The sequence below is a fragment of the Pristiophorus japonicus genome, chromosome 15, assembly GCF_044704955.1.
Source record: "Pristiophorus japonicus isolate sPriJap1 chromosome 15, sPriJap1.hap1, whole genome shotgun sequence".
NCBI classification, from domain to species: Eukaryota; Metazoa; Chordata; class Chondrichthyes; family Pristiophoridae; genus Pristiophorus; species Pristiophorus japonicus.
In genome coordinates, this window is record NC_091991.1 from 147,361,200 (window position 1) to 147,381,978 (window position 20,779).

General features: G+C 44.5%; 1 protein-coding gene across 6 annotated transcripts in view; it reads left to right on the plus strand.

The window, feature by feature from the left end:
* septin12 (septin 12) overlaps window positions 1-20,779 on the plus strand; it is a 429,590-nt gene that overhangs the window by 226,329 nt on the left and 182,482 nt on the right. Inside the window, exon 1 of one of the 6 annotated variants that reach the window (XM_070901071.1) lies at window positions 221-276. The exons of 4 other annotated variants lie outside the window; for them this stretch is intronic. The gene's annotated coding sequence lies outside the window, so the exon portion shown is untranslated. Of the gene's footprint in view, window positions 1-220; window positions 277-414; window positions 917-20,779 lie in introns of those variants that run through there. One more of the 6 variants, XM_070901068.1, reaches the window with a different exon arrangement.

Genomic DNA, 20,779 nt, shown 5'->3' on the forward strand with positions numbered 1-20,779 from the left:
ATTTCCAGCAAATATCTCAGTAATTTTGCTTTTCTTTTGTCAGTACTGCGACTGTGGAAAGGGTTCAAATGGAAGGCGATTGTAAGCTCATTATAAAAGAAATGTCTTCCTTCGCAGCTCAGCTTGAGCTGCAGCCGAGGCTGAAATGTGAACCTGCCTGCTGCCTGGGTAATGAGTTTCAGCTTTCAGCTGGGGCTCCTATAGGGGCACATCCCGTCCAGGGAGAAGGCCGACTGGGGGGGTGGGGAGCCACCGCAGTGCTTCAGTGACCGGCAGGTGAGCTTGCGCAGGGTTCAAGAGTGCTGACATTTTGTTCCTGCTCTCTCTCTCTCTCTCTCGCTCTGCTTTCAGGTTCTGGGGGAGGGGGGGATTGATGACACTGAGGGAGAACAATCTGCTGATGTGAAATGTTACAAAACTGTCACCGGGTTCAAGGAAGCAGATGATAACAGACTTGTTGAAATTGTTTTTAAAGGCAACACGTCTTGGCATTATGTTGCATTTTAACACTCTGCATCAGTCAACTATTATCTTCCTAACTATATATCACGCATTCTTGAATTTCTTCCAGTTCACTTCCTCAGATATCACCATCAAGGCTGACAAATTTGTTTCTTTTGCTATCACCACCGTCCAAGGCACAGCGATTGTCGCATCGCCATTTGCAGTGACACCTCCGTCATGTGAGGGGAGGAGGAGGATCTTTGATTTTTGTTGCAAATGTTACCGAGAGATCCACGACTTTGTATAAATTCTCCAAGCGTAATCCGTGCTCGGGACGCAACTACTCCTGCACTCCAGAGTGGTCCTCGACGGGTTACGGTCATTATTTCCAGCAGGGTGCGTTGCTAGTCTCAGCAGGCCCATCAGAGCCAGGACCAAGTGCTTCTCCATAGAGAAGGAAGGAAGTCACTAGGTGAGTCTACCCAGGTGATTTCTCACGCTTCCACTTGGAACCAGTTTGAGTGGCTGGGAATAGGTTGGCTGTGAGCATCTTGTCCCAGTCGTGACTTGTGCCTGTGTTATGTGCAGAAGTTCTGTGTACAATATTTTGAAGAGTTTGAAAACCACATTCTTCCTGTGTTTCAAAGACACTTCAAAGCCTTTAGCTCTTTAATACTGGAAATAATTTGCACTTTGCAGAATGCGAGCAGGCTTTTTCCTCATTAGACAGCAGCACTCGTGATTACTGTCATATTCTCTTGGCTGTGTCCTGGTGGTAAGTTGAAGTAGAAATGTATTACTGAACTACAATGTTCAGGAAATAAGCCAAAAACAATTATTGAGGGTATTTGTACAGGTTGAACCTCCCTTGTCTAGACCCTCGGGACCTGGCCTGTTCTGGATAAGGGATTTTTCCAGACGAGGAGTGGTCACATTAAATTGGATGGTACAGGTACTGAGCAAGGGGATATTGGGGCTGGGAGTACGGCAGAGCGATCATGGGGGAAGAGGGGGGCGGTGGATCGCGGGGTCAGGCCAACGATTGCGGGAGTCGGCAGCGAGGAAGGACTTCAATTTGTTCTTGTCGGAGTTCTGCGCATGCGCCACCTGGAGACCGGGAATGGTTCTGGCCGAGGGGTGGTTCTGGATAAGAGAGTTCTGGATAAGGGAGGTTCAACCTGTACTGAGTTTCAAGATCATTTTTATTCTTCTGTTCAAGCAACCTAAGCATGATTTTCAGTTTTCAAGGAAGGAACCCCAGCAATAGCCGGATGAATCTTGTGTCACCTCCCCGACCTTCGGTTTGCTTCTGGTGTATGTGTCATGACCCATCCTACATGTACGGCAAGCATACGTGGATTAGATTGCCTGTGGTTCAGCCATACACACTGCTGCTCTGTACACAATATTGTGGGTTCTCAGTAAAAGTAACACAAATTTGCAACATAAACCTTGACATCTTATCCTAATTCAGCCACTGAGGCAAAGCAGCAACATGCTAACTCTTTCACTGGCCAGTTGTATTAATGCAGACACTCTCTGCGAGTCACAAGATGATCGAAGGTTGTTGGATTGATTAGTGATGATTTCATATTTTGCTGAAATTCTTGTGTTGTATCTAAATTTTGTGTCGCAGATGTGGGAATTTGTAACTTAAATCAATTAATCAAAGTAATACTGAGAGTGCATTTAGTTTACACCTAAATGTAGGCTTGTGCAGTACAAGGACGAGCATTAATGCATCATTTGTTTCAAATGTTAATGATACACACTGTTAAAGTGACATTTGAAAGGTGTATCTCTCTCGTTCTTGAAGACTTCTCCTCACCACCCCCCTTACATAACTCTCATACTCTTAAATGAGCAGGACGTGAATGTGGCCAATCTGTACTCGTACCCATGCTAGCGCCACCACATTTAGCCTGTAGAAAGTGTACAAACGCAGCCTGAGTTGGCTATCCCGGTGTGGAAACACTTTTACTGCATAGTGCTCCTGAAGCCAATTTTGAGAGTTCATCACGCGGGCATCTGGGTCACAATCCCCGTCCAATGGCTTTGCGATCCAGAGCAGTGGGACCCGAGCATGTAGTGCTACTCTGCAAAGAGAAATGTTTCAATACAAGGTGCTAGTCTGCAGCAGTCCTTCAGTATTCAAAGAGTTAACATTTGGTCATTCTTGTTGCCGGACTGACTGTCATTAAAGGCATCTGCATTTGATTGCCGGGGACAGCCACACCAGAACAAACCTGAAACCTTAGTGGAGTCAGTGTTTTGACTGACTGTTTTCCCCCCCTCTCAAACAACAGTTCTTTGTGCGCTGTTCTCTGCAGATGCTCTCAGTGGGTTGCTGCCCCTATTTGTGCCTTGTCACAGTTATACTCCACTGAACAATCTATTTCTGTAGCAGTGTTTCAACTGTCCATCTAACAGGGTGGGGGTGGTGGGATGTTTAGTTAGAAAACAGGAAAATAAAAGCACGGCCATAAAATGTGATGACATACGAATGGCAACAAAGGTGAAAGGACAGGGATAAAATGTAAGATGAGATTTTTTGTTTCGGGGGTTTCCAGAGTGCGCTGAAGCGGCTGCAACTAACAGATGCTCGCAAAAGCCTCAACAGCTGTTAATTTAGACATAGATTCTTGCTTGGGCTAAACTGGTCTTTGGCGGGGGCAGCAACAGATGCTGAACTTAGTGGCACAATTGGGAGCAGCACTTTGGGTACTGGGATGGGTTAGGTCCTGAGCATCAAGAGAAATGCTTAAACTTAGTTTCATCATAAAATGTCCCATTTATCCTGAACACCCACACCACCACTTTCGCATTGGTAAATAGCGGTGTTCAGGTGCTTATCAACACAAAAATAGTGCTGCAGTTTGCCAGATGTGCTAAAGCACTGATGTGTGAGGCCTCCCCACACTGCATTGAGCTCAGAGTGCAGTATAACTCCAGTCTAAAGCACCTCCAAAACTCTACAGACCATGTGAGTGAGACCCACACAGGGATAGAGGGGAAATTGTTGTTAAAACTTCTTTTAAAAACACAATTATAATATTGTGATGCTGATGAAGTTCAAACTCATTTGTGATTTAGATATTTTTAAATAATTTCTTAAGAATACAAAAAGTTGCTTGGATAAAATACAATAGTTATACGCATGCCTTTTTAAAATCAATTTTTTTTTTACATTGCAAGTATTTCTGCCAGCTGTAATTAGGGTTGTAACAAAGTTATGTTCATTTTAGTTTGCCTTTGATATTTCGTTTCAAAGCTGAGTTACTGTCTTCCCTGCCCAGTAAACACACTTACATTTTCATCCTAAAACTTGGCCCCTGTTGCGTTGGGACTCAATCCCCACCTGATGTGTAAATAGGTTCCGCTGTTGGAACATGTCCTTCAGGATCCTATAGGTAAAGTTGTTGAGTTATAACTTAGGTTTTGTCAGTGTTTTACTGGCCTTGGAGTTAAATCATGCCACTCTGGTTATGAAACGCATGGAAAATTGTTGTGGTAATCGAGCTATTAGTTAGTATGACCCATCATTGATGAAACCTGAGAATAGAGTCCGCAATTAGAAGTACTCATTCACACTGAAATATAGATGTAGCACGTGTGCAAATCCATGTGGCTGTCTCCAAACATTAAGCTGGCCAATTCAACAATATACGAGGGGGAAAATAACATTAACGCAATGGCAAAGGGAAGTTTCAGTATGTGTTTCACTCAGCTGCTGGTATGACGATTGATGATTGACAGTTGGCAACAGGCAGACCGTGTGAATTAATAACCAGAGATAAAATGTTTGGTGCTTGTGGAGGAAATGTTAAAGAGATATGATGGAGCACTTCGTAGCCAACAATCAGCTTATCCTTAGATAAGGTCTTTTCCAGTTGTTAATCTGAAACAGGAATTGTCTCAAAACTAACCAATCATTAATGACGTAGCTTAAGATTTTTTTTGATCTGAAGCTTAAACTTAAAAATGAGAACAAATACTTTTACTTATCCATATCTGTTGCTTATCCACTTCCACGCTGCCCCCCAGTAGCCAGGAAGTAAAACAATATAAGCCGCTGACCATCTCACAACCATCATCAACTAATGGGGATACATGATTTGTGGCTCAGGGTTGACATCAAAATGGGAGTGCTCCACTCTCTATCACGTGACATTCCATCTCATGGTCTAACTGAGAACCGATGAACCAGATCCACTAGAGGAAGATGGTTGACTATTCAATTTATATGCCTCTTCCTTGGATCCAACACTATCCTTAATTTCCCTTGTTAGCCACGGTTGAGCCACCTTCCCAGTTTTACTTTTACTCCAGACAGGGATGTACAATTGTTGAAGTTCAACTATGTGATCTATAAATGTTTGCCATTGCCTAGCCACCGTCAACCCTTTAAGTATCATTTGCCAGTCTATTCTAGCCAATTCATGCCTCATGCCGTCGAAGTTCGCTTTCCTTGGATTTGGGACCCTGGTTTCTGGATTGGCTGTGTCGCTCTCCATCTTGGTGGGGAGTTCTGCCGTGTTGTGGTCGCTCTTCCTCAGGGGGCCTCGTGCAGCGGGATTGCTGGTTGGTCCCTTCTCGTTGCACGTCGCCCGATCTGGGATGGCTGGCTCTTTAGTTGGTTCTTCGACGTGTTGATCGGGAGGGCCATCCCTGGTGCTCTCCGGGAGGTTATCCTCCACCGTATTGCTGCCTGTTTGGTTGGCCGAGTCTATATGTGGATTGGGGTCGCCCATGGTGGCTGCTGTGCCTTTGTTGTATGCATCCCTTGTTTCTTGTTTGATGCTGTCCCCAGCCTCACTGCTGCTGTTTGGTGGCCTGTGCACGGCTCCCGCCGCCATTTTCTGCCCTTTGGTGTTTCGTGGCTCCACCCATGGTTTGAGGCGTGAATTGGCTAGAATAGACTGGCAAATGATAATTAAAGGGTTGACGTTGGATAGGCAATGGCAAACATTTAAAGATCACATGGATGAATGTCAGCAATTGTACATCCCTGTCTGGAGTAAAAATAAAACGGGGAAGGTGGCTCAACCGTGGCTAACAAAATAAATTAAGGATAGTGTTAAATCCAAGGAAGAGACATAAAAATTGGCCAGAAAAAGCAGCAAACCTGAGGACTGGGAGAAATTTAGAATTCAGCAGAGGAGGACAAAGGGTTTAATTAAGAGGGGGAAAATAGAGTATGAGAGGAAGCTTGCCGGAAACATAAAAACTGACTGCAAAAGCTTCTATAGATATGTGAAGAGAAAAAGATTAGTGAAGAGAAATGTAGGTCCCTTGCAGTCGGATTCAGGTGAATTTATAATGGGGAACAAAGAAATGGCAGATCAATTGAACAAATACTTTGGTTCTGTCTTCATGGAAGGAAGACACAAATAACCTTCCGGAAGTACTAGGGGACCGAGGGTCTAGTGAGCAGGAGGAACTGAAGGATATCCTTCTCAAGCGGGAAATTCTGTTAGGGAAATTGATGGGATTGAAGGCCGATAAATCCCAGGGGCCTGATAGTCTGTATCCCAGAATACTTAAGAAAGTGGCCCTAGAAATAGTGGATGCATTGGTGATCATTTTCCAACAGTCTATCAACTCTGGGTCAGTTCCTATGGACTGGAGGGTAGCTAATGTAACACCACTTTTTAAAAAGGGAGGGAGAGAGAAAGCGGGTAATTATAGACCGGTTAGCCTGACATCAGTAGCGGGGAAAATGTTGGAATCAGTTATTAAAGATGAAATAGCAGCGCATTTGGAAAGCAGTGACAGGATCGGTCCAAGTCAGCATGGATTTATGAAGGGGAAATCATGCTTGACAAATCTTCTTGAAATTTTTGAGGATGTAACTAGTCGAGTGGACAAGGGAGAACCAGTGGATGTGGTGTGTTTGGACTTTCAAAAGGCTTTTGACAAGGTCCCACACAAGAGATTGGTGTGCAAAATCAAAGCACATGGCATTGGGGGTAATGTACTGACATGGATAGAGAACTGGTTGGCAGACGGGAAGCAGAGAGTCGGGATAAACAGGTCTTTTTCAGAATGGCAGGCAGTGACTAGTGGAGTGCCGCAGGGCTCAGTGCTGGGACCCCAGCTATTTACAATATACATCAATGATTTAGATGAAGGAATTGAGTGTAATATCTCCAAGTTTTCAGATGACACTAAACTGAGTGGCGGTGTGAGCTGTGAGGGGGATGCGAAGAAGCTGCAGGGTGACTTGGACAGGTTCGGTGAGTGGGCAAATGCATGGCAGATGCAGTATAATGTAGATAAATGTGAGGTTATCCACTATGGGGGCAAAAACACGAAGACAGAATATTATCTGAATGGTGGCAGATTAGGAAAAGGGGAGGTGCAACGAGACCTGGGTGTCATGGTTCATCAGTCATTGAAAGTTGACATGCAAGTACAACAGGCGGTGAAGAAGGCAAATGGTATGTTGGCCTTCATAGCTAGGGGATTTGAGTATAGGAGCAGGGAGGTCTTACTGCAGTTGTACAGGGTCTTAGTGAGTCCTCACCTGGAATATTGTGTTCAGCTTTGGTCTCCTAATCTGAGGAAGGACATTCTTGCTATTGAGGGAGTGCAGCGCAGGTTCACTAGACTGATTCCCGGGATGGCTGGACTGACATATGAGGAGAGACTGGATCAACTGGGCCTTTATACATTGGAGTTTAGAAGGATGAGAGGAGATCTCATAGAAACATACAAGAATCTGACAGGACGGGACATGTTAGATGCGGGTAGATTGTTCCCAGTGTTGAAGTCCAGAACCAGTGGGCACAGTCTTAGAATAAGGGGTAGGCCATTTGGGACTGAGATGAGGAGAAACTTCTTCGCCCAGAGAGTTGTTAACCTGTGGAATTCCCTGCCGCAGAGAGTTGTTGATGCCAGTTCATTGGATATATTCAAGAGGGAGTTAGATATGGCCCTTACGGCTAAGGGGATCAAGGGGTATGGAGAGAAAGCAGGAAAGAGGTACTGAGGGAATGATCAGCCATGATCTTATTGAATGGTGGTGCAGGCTCAAAGGCCTGCTCCTCCACCTATTTTCTATGTTTCTATGTTTCTATTAGCTGAGAATGGGATTCAGACTAGGGTTGCCAACCCTCCAGGATTGCCTTGGAATCTCCAGGAATTACAGACTAATCTCAAGGACACTGCTGCCAGCACTCCGGGAATATAATTACTGGGGCAACAAGAAATTAGACAGAAGTGTTAAAATCATTTTTTTTTATTAGTTTAAAAAAAACAGAGATGCAGAAAAAGGGCTGTTTGACTTATAGTCAAGAATCATCCAATCAGGTAATGAAGAGTCTATTTGATTTCCAATTGGTGCAGGAAGGCAGGGTACCGCGAGGATGGACATGTGCGACCAATGGCTGGGGTTGTGGGGGGCGGGGCAGTTGGAGGCCTGAGGTCATGTGATGACACCTCGCAGGAGTATGTCCAACCAGAGTTGGCAACCCTAATTCAGGCTGAGGTGTCTAGCAGGATAGTCTAATGCTCTGCTGCGTTGATGTCTCTCTCAATTTAATTTATCCTTCTTCACATTCTTTGGTATTAAGTATCTGTCTGGCGAGCCAGAGGTAGGAAGGATTCAGTGATTGCAGCACCCTATGCAGAGAGATTACATCCAACCACACAACTGATGAAAATGGTCAGCTGAGCAGTTGTGGTTGAATAATGTAAACCGCACGGTTAAATAGAGATTCTGAAGTTTCAGTTGAGTACCTTTGGGAAAGGTGAGGGTCAGCAAGAAATGCTGATGGGGGCAGAAGGAATGAGCTTATGGGGCTGAATGAAGTATTTTTCTCCCATTTCATGTTTTTCTATGTTTCTGTGATTTGCAGACACTATCTGTGTAACTCGTGGCGAATGGTTTGTTACCACAGAAGAGATTCATGAGTGAGACAATGAATTGCTAGTGTAGAGTATGTTTTTAGAACCTATTAGTTGGGTGAATAAATGATTTGAAAACAAAAGACCCAGCAGCGGCAGAATGTGAAGAGGTGCTTTCACTTAAAAGTTGCAACATTCAATAGTTGATGCGTTTTCTCTGCCTTGCAGGTAGGAATTACAGAAAGTTGAGCATTAAAATAATACCAAGCTCCATCCATTTCAAAGTAACTGAGATCCTGGCAATTAAAGTTTAATTCCAGGCTGTGTGGCTCATGTACTGGTTATGATTCTGTGACTGACAAGAGCCCAGGAGTAAAGTGCACAACTTGTGTTTTTCTGAAAGTGATATTTAGAACTCAAGAACTTGGCAGAAGAAATAAAATGTTTTAACAGACAGTTGCAGCCTGAGGAGTGAAAGAACATACAAACATAAGAAATAGGAGTAGGCCATTCAGCCCCTCGAGCCTGCACCGCCATTCAATAAGATCATGGCTGATCATCTACCTCAAATCCACTTTCCCGCCCGATTTCCATATCCCTTGATTCTCTTAATATCCAAAAATCTATCAATCTCTATCTTGAATATACTCAGTGATTGAGACTGCACAGCCCTCTGGGGTAGAGAATTCCAAAGATTCACCACCCTTTGAGTGAAGAAATTTCTCCTCATCTCAATCCTAAATGGCCAATCCCTTATTTTGAGACTGTGACCCCTGGTTTTAGACTCCCCAGCCAGGGGAAATAACCTCCCTGCATCCACCCTGTTAAACCCTGTAAGAATGTTGTATGTTTCAATGAGATCACCACTCATTCTTCTAAACTCTTATCGGCCTAGTCTACTCGATCTCTCTACGTAGGACAATGCCCCCATCCTAGGAATCAGTCTAGTGAACCTTTGTTGCGCTCTCACTATGGCAAGTATATCCTTCCTTAGTTAAGGAGACCAAAACTACACAATACTCCAGGTGTGGTCTCACCAGGGCCCTACATAATTGAAGTCAGACTTATATTAAGGTTGACTTGGATGTAAGGCACCAGTGTTGCGGTTCAACTTGGTAAACTTAGAACATCCAATCATGTTCACGGTAATCCACTGCTAGAAGGATGTCCAAACTCTTGCAACTGGGGGCCAGACACACGTGTCAAAACCAGTGAGTGAGTCACACATCATTATGCAGAAATGCAAGCCCTGATGCACAGAATATGCAAGGACCCTCCTAACAGAAACTTCAAACTCCCATTCATGAAAATTGCTCGATCCCCATTCACAAAAAGGTGAGGCCCAACAAGCAAAAAATGTAAAATCCACCATACACAAAAATTGCAGAATCCATCTCCTACACACACAACTTGAGCTCTGCCCTGCTTTCCACCACCTCTTCCTCTTTACTTCACCTGACCTTTATATCCCCATCTCTTCCTGTCCTTTCCTCCTCTAGTCCTTCACTGCCCCCCGCCACTGCTGTTCTCCCCCTCCCCAGAGCTTGTAAGTGGGGACATTTTTACCCCAGCTCTTTAAACTACTCAGGTCTGGGAAACTAGTAAAGGCTGTTTCCTGACTGGTGCGAAAAGGTTGTTCTCTGTTTGGTATAAACCCGCTAATCGGTGACCAACCTTTTCCAGGCCAGCAACCGCCATATTCCCGAACTCTCCAGATCTGACTCTTGTGCCTCCCCTCCTCCCTCTGCCTTCAGCCGCCTAGACCTCACATTCTGCAATTCCCTCCCTAAACCCCTCCAACTCTCCAGCTCCCTCCTCCTTTTAAGATCTTCCTTAAAATCCCTTTTTGATCAGGTCACCCCTCCTAATGTCTTCTCCTTCGGACCAGCGTCCCATTTTTTCCTTATCCCACAGTGAAGCACCTTGAAACAAAGAAAGATAGACTTGCATTTATATAGTGCCTTTCATAACCACTGGATGTCTCAAAGCACTTTACAATGAAGTACTTTTGAAGTGTAGTCACTGTTGTAATGTAGGAAACGCGGCAGCCAATTTGCACACAAGCAAGCTCCCACAAGCAGCAATGTGATAATAACCAGATAATCTCTCCTTTTTGCTATGTTGATTGTGGGGTAAATATTGTCCTGGACACCGGGGATAATTCCTCTACTCTTCTTCAAAATAGTGCCATGGGATTTTTTAAGTCCACTTGAGAAAGCAGATGGGGCCTCGATTTAATGTCTCATCCGAAAGACGTCACCTCCGACAGAGCAGTTCTTTTTCAAAAATATACTTTATTCATATAAAACTTTCACAATACACTGAAAAATAGTTCAGTACTTTGTGGTCAGCAATTCCATACAATTCGTTTGGATGCTGACAGCAGTTCCATACAATGCACTAGCGTACATTTCATTTCAAGGTACAGTTTAGTACAATCCGTAAATCACGTTACATGTAGTACTGTGCAAATAAGGGTATTACATGGAGCAGATGAGAACAGGTTTACATTAGATTTCAGGATACATTTCAATACCTATCACGAATCACGTTACATGTAGCACTATGCAGATGAATGCAGTACACGGAACGGATGGGGATACATTTACATTTCTTTACAAGTTACTAAACAGTGCAGAGACTTTCATTATACATGGCACAACACAGGTGTTTTCAGTACATGGTGCTCTATGTATACAAGCAGATTAACAAGTACAGCCCGAGGGGGGTCTGATTCCATCCCCTGGGTTTACCGTGGCGGAAGGGCCTTAAACTGTGGCTCTTCCCCATCGTGTCTTTGTGGCGACTGCACCAATCTTTAGTGCGTCCCTCAGCACTTACTCCTGGACCTTGGATTGCGCTAGTCTGCAACACTCGGCTGTGGACACCTCCTTGCTCTGGAAGACCAGCAAATTTCGGCAAGACAAAGTGCGTCTTTCACCGAGTTGATGGCTCTCCAGCAGCAGATGATGTCTGTCTTGGTGTGCGTCCGTGGGAACAGTCCGCAGAGCACAGAGTCCTGTGTTACAGAGCTGCTTGGGATGAACCCTTGACAGCAACCACTGCATCTCCTTCCAGACCTGCCTTGCAAAGGGGCAATCCCAAAGGAGATGGATGTCAGTCTCGTCCGCACCACAGCCTACTCGGGGCAGAGTGCCGTGTTTCTGAAACCCCAGCTGTGCATGAAGGATCTGTCGGGTAGGGCCCTTCTCACCGTCAACCAAGCTACGTCTTGGCGCTTGTACGAAAGTCTGGCGATGAAACATTTTGCCAAATGAGTTCGACAGTCTGCTCGGGCAACCGTCCGACAGGTTCCATCGTCTCCTCCTTTTGTAGGGCATCCAGGACCTTGCGTGCCGACCACTGCTTTATGGTCTTGTGGTCAAAGGTGTTTTTCTTGAAAAGCTTTTCCACGAAGGACAGGTGATGAGGCATGGTCTAACTGGTTGGAGCGTTCCGCGGCAGCCTAGCCAGACTCATTCCCAATGTTGGGGAAGTCCAGAACCAGGGGTCACAGTCTAAGGATAAGGGGTAAGCCATTTAGGACCGAGATGAGGAGAAACTTCTTCACCCAGAGAGTGGTGAACCTGTGGAATTCTCTACCACAGAAAGTTGTTGAGGCCAGTTCACTAAATATATTCAAAAAGAAGTTAGATGTAGTCCTTACTACTAGGGGGATCAAGGGGTATGGCGAGAAAGCAGGAATGGGGTACTGAAGTTGCATGTTCAGCCATGAACTGATTGAATGGCAGTGCAGGCTTGAAGGGCCGAATGGCCTACTCCTGCACCTATTTTCTATGTTTCTATGTTTCTGTTCTTCGCAACACCGGGGACAGATAGAATCTCAGCACGTACTGACACTTGGTGTTTGCGTACGAAGGGTCTATGCAAGCTTGATGCAGCCGCACACAAAGGTGGCCATCAAGATGAGGGCCACATTCGGAACGTCCTTTCCCCCCTTGTCCAGAGATTTGTACATTGTGTCTCTGTGGACACGGTCCATTTTCGATCTCCAGACAAAATGGAAGACGGCTCGGGTGACTGCCATGCCACCTCCGATAGAGCAGTGCTCCCTCAGCTCTGCACAGAGTGTCAGCCTAGATTTCTTTTTGTGCTCAAGTCCCTGGAATGGGACTTGAACCCACAACCTTCTGACTCATCAGTGCTACTCTCTGAGCCACAGCTGATATCTTGAGATGTTTGATTCTATGTTAAAGGTGATGTATGAATCTAAGTTGTTGTCCTCTGATCCCGGGGCATTTAAAGGGCTGCAGCTGAGCCGAGGTTGGCTTTGTCCACAAGCGCTCAGCAATAAATTTACCAGGATGGGGCTTCATGGGCTGGATAAAGGAGCTTGCGGGCAGGACTTGGCCCAAAGGTTGGATGTTAGACACCCTAACATTAGTGTACCAACAACTGCCATTCCTTGCAGTAATCCCTGTACTGGACCTTTGTGTCAGTCCTGGAACGGGCTGTTTGATTCATTCAGCATTGCTATCACATCCTATCAACCCTGCCTTTTACAAACAGTGGGGTCGGCCTACTTCCTTGAAGTCATTCCAGTTTATAGGAGAAAAGGTTGGGTCAAGAGCACTGAGGGTTTTTTTACAATTTATTCTAGCTCTGAATTCTTGTGGTCCAAGAACTCATTGTTGTCCTACAGTTTAAAAACATGCCAGACATTTTTGCTACTCAATGCATGAATAAATACTGTGATATAAATTCCACTTTGAAGGAAATAAAAATTTATGGCACTTAGATTTGTTGTTTGCCAGAGATTAAATGCAGTAGTGAGTAAATATTATTTTATGGTATAGTCTCAGAAGAGCAAGCACATGTAATGTTTTACGTTACTGTGGTTTTCACTTAGTAAGTATAATTATTTTTGATGCACTGAAAAAATCCTCGGCTGGTTGAAGTTGGCGAGTGGTTATGTTGTGTTACACGTTGTTTTGTTTCCTGGACCCTGAACTGTTGAAACTACAAGTGGTTAAGTGCAGAGAAATTAGTATATTCTTAAGTAGCTCTCATACCATCTGCTCCCGAGCACACTAATATAAGAAAATTAAGACTTGCATTTATATAGCGCCTTTCACACCCTCAGGATGTCCCAAAGCACTTTACAGCCAATGAAGTCATTTTTTTGAAGTGTTGTAACGCAGGAAATGTATCAGCCAATTTACGCACAGCAAGCTCCCACAAACAGCAATGTGATAATGACCAGATTATTAGAACTACAGCCATTTGTTTTTTCACTTGGAGTGTTTAAGTAAGAGATTAAAGTACTTGGCACTGCACAAATACAGTGGACTCCTTTTCCTTTTTAAAAAAATAAACCTATCTCGATTCTCCTTCAGATTTGTCAATGCATTCAGAAAGATCACAATGTTGAAGACAGGCCTGGGAGGCCATTTGACCTTCCAGATCATTCTTCAATCGAAACCTACAGGCCTCCCTCAGTCCCTCCAAGCTCCATACTGTTTCAGCATGATGACTTCTGGTTTAATAGGGACAAATTTTCTTCTTGAGCGGAAAGTTGGGCAGGCTGCGTAACAGGCCTGTGGTCCTCCCCGAACAACCTCTCGCCCTGCCCTGGCAATGTTTTACGCCCCAACACAAAAGAGGAGCTTCCCTGAAACCTACTAACATTTATTTGAAATTACTGTTTTATGATGTATTTGATTAGGTTATGATTAATTATTCGATTAATTTATAGTTTATTTTCTCGGTTTGGAAATGCCAAAAAGCAATTACTAAAAGACATTGAGGAATGATAACATTGTAAAGGAGACTGCGGTGAACGAGACAAAGGTATAACATACTTATTTTTGTAGCTGCTGCAATAAGGACTTGTGCTTGATGGAGACATCAAATATGTTCGTCTACATAATAAGGATTACTGGACTTCAAATGTTATTCGTTGGCTGAAGTCACTTTGAGACATTTTGGCGTGATGAGATGTAATCCATGTGCAAGTATTATATTACAAGGAGAGGCCAGGTACTGAAGAGGAAATTGGAGGGTTGATCATTCTGAACTGCTCTTGTGGATTTTTTAATGACTGGTCATGGATCAGCATTAGTAGCTGAAGTACTCTTGGAGAGCTGGCACAGTCTCGATGGGCCAAATGGCAACCTTCTGTGCTGTAACCATTCTATGGTTCTATGCATAAAATCAGGGCTCCAACCATCTTCCTGGAGAGACATGATTGATAGTGAAGACAAATTTTGCAAGTTTAAGGAACAGCACCTCAACTTTCGATTAGGCATTTTACAACCTTCCAGATTCAACATTGAGTTCAACAATTTCAGATCATAAACATTTTTTCGGACAGCAGCTGCTGGTAATAATTCTGCCGTTGCCATTTACATCTCCTCTAAACTCATCTTTTGTTTCTTTTCTTGTCCCATTACCATCTCCTTTTGCTTTGTACAATCAAACCTTTTGTCACAATGAAGCAGTCCATGCCCGCATGCAGCAAGACCTGGACAACATTCAGGCTTGGGCTGATGAGTAGCATTCGTGCCACACAAGTGCCAGGCAATGACTATCTCCAACAGCAAGAGTCAAACCACCTTCCCATGTCCTTCAAAGGCATTACGATCATCGAAATCCTCACCATCAACATCCTGGGGGTCACCATTGACCAGAAACTTAACTGGACCAGCCGCATAAATACTGTGGCAACAAGAGAGGATCAGAGGCTGGGTATTCTGTGGCGAGTGTCTCACCTCCTGACGCCCCAAAGCCTTTCCACTATCTACAAGGCACAAGTCAGGAGAGTGATGGAATACTCTCTACTTGCCTGGATGAGTGCAGCTCCAACAACACTCTAGAAGCTTGACACCATCCACGACAAAGCAGCCCGCTTGATTGGGAACCCATCCATCACCTTAAACATTCACTCCCTCCACCACCAGCACACCGTGGCTGCAGTGTGTACCGCCTACAAGATGCACTGCAGCAATTTGCCAAAGCTTCTTCGGCGGCAACACCTCCCAAACCCGTGACCTCTACCACCTAGCAGGACAAGGGTGGCAAACACATGGGAACAACATCACTTGCAAGTTCCCTTCCAAGTTACACACCATCTTGATTTGTAAATATATCGCCATTCCTTCATTGTCGCTGGGTCAAAATCCTGGAACTCCCTCCCTAGCAGCACTGTGGGAGTACCTTCACCACATGGATTGCAGTGGTTCAAGAAGGTGGCTCACCACCACCTTCTCAAGGGCAATTAGGGTTGGGCTTGCCAGCGGCACCCACATCTCGAACAAATTTTAAAAATGATTCACTCCTGCCTTCCATCCTATCACAGACCTTCCCTTTTTGTTTTTTCCTCCCCTCCCTCCTTTCCCTGATTCCATATTTGCTTACTCCTGGTTACATCTCTAATTTTTGCCAAGTCGGATGAAAGGTCATCAACCTGAAACGTTATCTCTGTTTTTCTCTCTACAGACGCTGCCTGAGTAGCTGAGTATTTCCTGCATTTTCTGTTTTTATTTCACATTTCCAGCCTGCGCAGCATTTTGCGTTTGTTTTGTGAGGAGGGGTTTGATGTGAATGGGAAGAAACCGAAAAAAGGTAACTTGCAACAAAAAGGGATAACTCAGCTGACGATGAAGCCTCAGTGTTTGCAGTCAGCTTGGAGAGAACTAACACATCATGAAACTTAGGAAACAGCTCCTCAGTAAACAGGAATTTGTCTCGAAGATAGATCTTTCAGCACATATTGTGAAGCTGACAGAATGAGGTGCATTGGTTGAATTAGTGTTTGTCTTTCTGCGGCTCTATTTATTTACATGTGCAAACAGTGCCCTTACAAGTGCCTTGTTTCACATTCTCTGATCGGTTTTATCTTGATGTGAGCAGAAAAAGTTGAATTGCGCAAATGGTTCAGTTGGCTGATTTTACAGAACTGAGAGTTGGCAATGCTGCTGCTTCAAATTCTTTTAGAGCCAAGGTTTGTTTCCAGGGGCTTTAATATCACACACACATAGCGTTCATCAAGCAAGGCCAATAGTCAAAAAGCAACAGGGCTCCTTCAGCTTTGCAGCATTAAACCAGTTTTAATAACCAAAACCCCCTTAGTACAGTTACATGAAGAGTGGCCAAGTACACAATACATCCCCATCTTTGACTTGTAGTATAGTGTATCACATCATTATTTCAGAAAGTTATTGAACTGAAACTAAAATATGTGTCAGCATTGAGAATGGAATTTACATACCTCCATGCTAAGCAAACCTTTGGGGAGTCAAGATGGGAACAATATCTCAGTTGTTCGAAGTAATTAATACTGTGCAGGTGAGTAGCAAAGGAAGAACAAATCCAAATGAAAGTATTCAATCTGAGTTTACTGAGGAAACTACATTTTTAAAATTGTGCAATAAATGTTATATGATTCTGTGAAAATCTCTCAATGTTCTGATTTTTTTATAGACTGCATCCTTATTTATAACGGTTTTAGAAACTATGCATGAAGCATATTGTAGCGTTTTTATGGACCATCTATCTGGTATAGCTAAATCGCTCTCGCACTCACTCTCGCTCTCTCAAGATGCACCTTTATAACCTACCTCTCTGACCAAGCTTTTGGTCACTTGTCCTAATATCTCCTCATGTGGCTCGGTGTCACATTTTGTCTGTTAACGCTCCTGTGAAGCGCCTTGGGGCGCTATATGATAAAGACGCTATATAAATGCAAATTGTTGTTGCAATGGTCGTTGAGGTTATTTGATTTCACCGGTCACTATCCCAGGACCTGCACTTAGACCGGTCTTCACCAGGCCAGGCTGGTGCCATCCGCTGCACAATGATCTGCACACAACATCTGGATCAGGCACACTTCTCCCCACAGAAGGGAAGGTTACCACGCCACAATGTTTCCATGCTACCGCATCCTTCGAAACTGCCAAGGAGCTATAGGCCACAGCAAGCAGTCTGCAGTGCACACGCGTCTCAGGAAAGCGGCAACCACTATAGTTTGCAAGGAGCAACGCTGTTATCTATTGTCTTGTGGAAAGGAGGCATCAGCTGAACATAAATAGGAACCGGAGTAGGCCATTTGGCCCCTCAAGCCTGCTCAGCTATTCAATAAGATCATATCTGATCTTGGGCTCAGCTCCACTTCCTTGCCCGCTCCCCATAACCCTTCACTCACTCACCGTTCAAAAATCTGTCTCTCTCCACATTAAATATATTCAATGACCCAGCCTCCACAGCTCTGGGGCAGAGATTTCCACAGATTTACAACCCCGAGAGAAGAAATTCCTCCTCATCTCAGTTCTAAATGGGCGACCCCTTATTCTGAAACTATACCCCCTAGTTCTAGATTCCCGGAGGAGTGGAAACATCCTCTCTGCATCTACCTTGTCGAGCCCCCTCAGTATTTTCTTTGTTTCAATAAGATCACCTCTCATTCTTCTAAACTCCAATGAGTATAGACCCAACCTGCTCAAACCTTTCTTCATAAGTCATCTTCATCTCAGGAATCAACTTAATGAACCTTCACTGAACTGCCTCCAATGCAAGTATATCCCTCCTTTATAAGGAGACCAAAACTGTACACAGTACTCCAGGTGTGGCCTCACCAATACCCTGTACAGTTGTAGCAGGACTTCTCTGCTTTTATACACTCTCCCCCTTGCAAGAAAGGCCAACATTCCTTTTACCTTCCTGATTACTTTCTGTACCTGCATACTAACTACTTGTTTTTCATGCACAAGGACCCCCAGGTCCCACTGTACTGCAGCATTTTGTAATCTCTCTCCATTTAAATAATTAGCTTTTATATTTTTCCTGCCAAAGTGGATAACCTCTCACTTTCCCACGTTATCTCCATCTGCCAAATGTTTGTCCACTCACTAAGCCTGTTTATATCCCTTTGAAGATTCTTTGTTTCCTTCTCACAACTTGCTTTCCCACCCAACTTTGCATCATCAGCAAATTTGGCTACATTACACTCAGTCCCTTCATCCAAGTCATTGATATAGATTGTAAATATTTGAAGCCCCAGCACCAATCCCTGTGGCACCCCACTAGTCACTGTTTGCCAACCTGAAAATGACCCTTTTATCCCAATTCTCTGTTTTCTGTTAGTCAGCCAATCTTCTATCTTGCTGTACAAGATACCGAGCCTTAGGTAGATACCTAGCCTTCACTAGATGTCAGGATTCCCTCAGGTGCAAAGAGTCACATCCATGTGGACATCAGGGTTTTAACATTAACCCCATGGCCTTCATGAAGAGCAAGAATTCACACTCAATGTGCAGATGATATTAAAAATGATCACGCACATCAGTGGCAGTTGTCCAAGAAGCACCCATGAGGCCTTCATTGTTTGGCATGCCTGGTGGTTGCATTACTGGAAGGTGAAGAAGCATTGGGTGGGTGGATGGCTCTTGGGGGAGTAGAGCTCACCTCCGTGGCTGCTGACGAAGCCCCTAACAGCAGAAGAGCAGCTCAGCCTGGACGCCTTGACTTCTGTTTGTTTGTTCCTCGGCTACCATCTCCGAAACTGCTGAGTTCACCACCAGTGATAAATCTGTAACTACCAACGCTTAGCCCCAATATTCTAGTGCTTCAAATGCTGGGGGGCGGGGTGGGGGGGGAATCTCAACATTTTTTGTCTCATAATACCCCTGTGAAGCACCTTGGGACGTTTCGCTATGTTAAAGGCGCTATATAGATACAAGTTGATGTGCAGTCCAGGTATAACGAAGGACTGTATGCAAAAGGACAGTGGTTTCAGACCGTGCTTAAAATGGTACCTCCAGATGGCGAGGTTGCTTCCAGCTTCAGCTTGTGCCATGTTTGATGAGTCTTTGCACGTAATTTCTTGTACAGCAAAGGTCGTTTTTGCCTTCCTCCTGACCCCAGCGCTCCTCTTTCTCACTTGCAGTAAGATACGAGGGAGTTGGGTGACAGCATCTCCCTCCATGCAACTGCCACTTATGCTTTTATTGGCAATGGCTTTCAACTACAAATAGAGCCACCAGTGCATTACAAGTGTGACTACACTTCAAAAGTACTTCATTAGCTGTAAAGCGCAGTGGGTCAGGAAAAGTGCTCGTTATTTCTTTGGTGCCCGCTGTGCATCAAGACCTCCAGCCCTCTCCAGCACCATAGGGAATGGTATCGCTACATGTCTTGATGTGACAAAAATCAGACCTGTTTTTACAGCTACCTGACAGTCCAACACTTTCCTACTTACCAGCTACTCCCTTCCACACTGTTACTGGAATATTTGACCATTCTTGGCTTTTAGAAGGCTGCACCCCTAATTTCCGAAGCCCTCCAACACACTATACTCTTGTGTTACATGGGACTATCATGATTGAGCCATAAATGGATATCTAGGTGAGATTCAGCTGCAATTGATGATGTGGTTAGCACTGGAGAGGATTGACGGCTAGAGGTTCTGCCTCCGGGGTGTAGCTCTGGAGATCTTTGGGGCCAGGCAGCCAGCTCTTGGACACCAACTTTTAGAATGCGAACTAAACAAAAGTCAGTGTAAAAGCACCTTAGACGTATTGGTTGCTGATTGAGGGCAGGGTGTTGCAATGCATCAGAACACAGCCTTGCTATTCTGGGCTCTGAGTTCAAATCCAGTCCAGGCTGATGGTGTCAAAGCCTTTTCTGTCTGCTGATGTACGAGCTCTACATGAAATGAGTTTCTGTTCTCTGAAACCAGTTCTTTTTGTGTGTGTGTGGGGCTCAAAATTGTCAACCTCGCTCCGTCCCACAAGAGCAGAAGGACAACTGGGAGGTGAAGAATGTTCACATAGGAGTACTTTTCTGAAGCTGGGACTAAAGTGAACTGATGGTAACTTTACTCCACATCGATCAGTGTTATCACAAGCTCATTAGCATAGTGTTGCCCATATGATACAAGAAAAAGATGACACCTAAGCCAACATGTTTGATCTTAACTGATCAGTTCAAACTGCTCCCAACCACTAGTGACGAATCTGTAACTACCAACACTTACCCCTAATATTCTAGCGCTTCAACCGCTGGGAGGAAACTCAATTATTGTACTCCTATGTGAACATTGTCCACCTCCCAGCCATCCTTCTGCTCTTGTGGGATGGAGCGAGATTGACAATTTTGAGCCACACACACACAGAAATCAAAGAGCAAGTTATTATTAAAATGGAGAAAGATTGTAAAGTGCCGCAGTACAGCGGGACCTGGAGGTACTTGTGCATGAAACACAAAAGGATAGTATGCAGGTATATCAAGTGATCAGGAAGGCCAATGGTATCTTGGCCTTTATTGCAAAGGGGATGGAGTCTAAAAGCAGGAAAGTCTTGCTACAGCCATATAAGGTATTGGTGAGGCCACACCTGGAATACTGCGTGCAGTTTTGGTTTCCATATTTACGAAAGGATATACTTGCTTTGGAGGCAGTTCAGAGAAGGTTCACTAGGTTGATTCCGGGTTGAGGGAGTTGACTTATGATGAAAGGGTGAGTAGGTTGGGC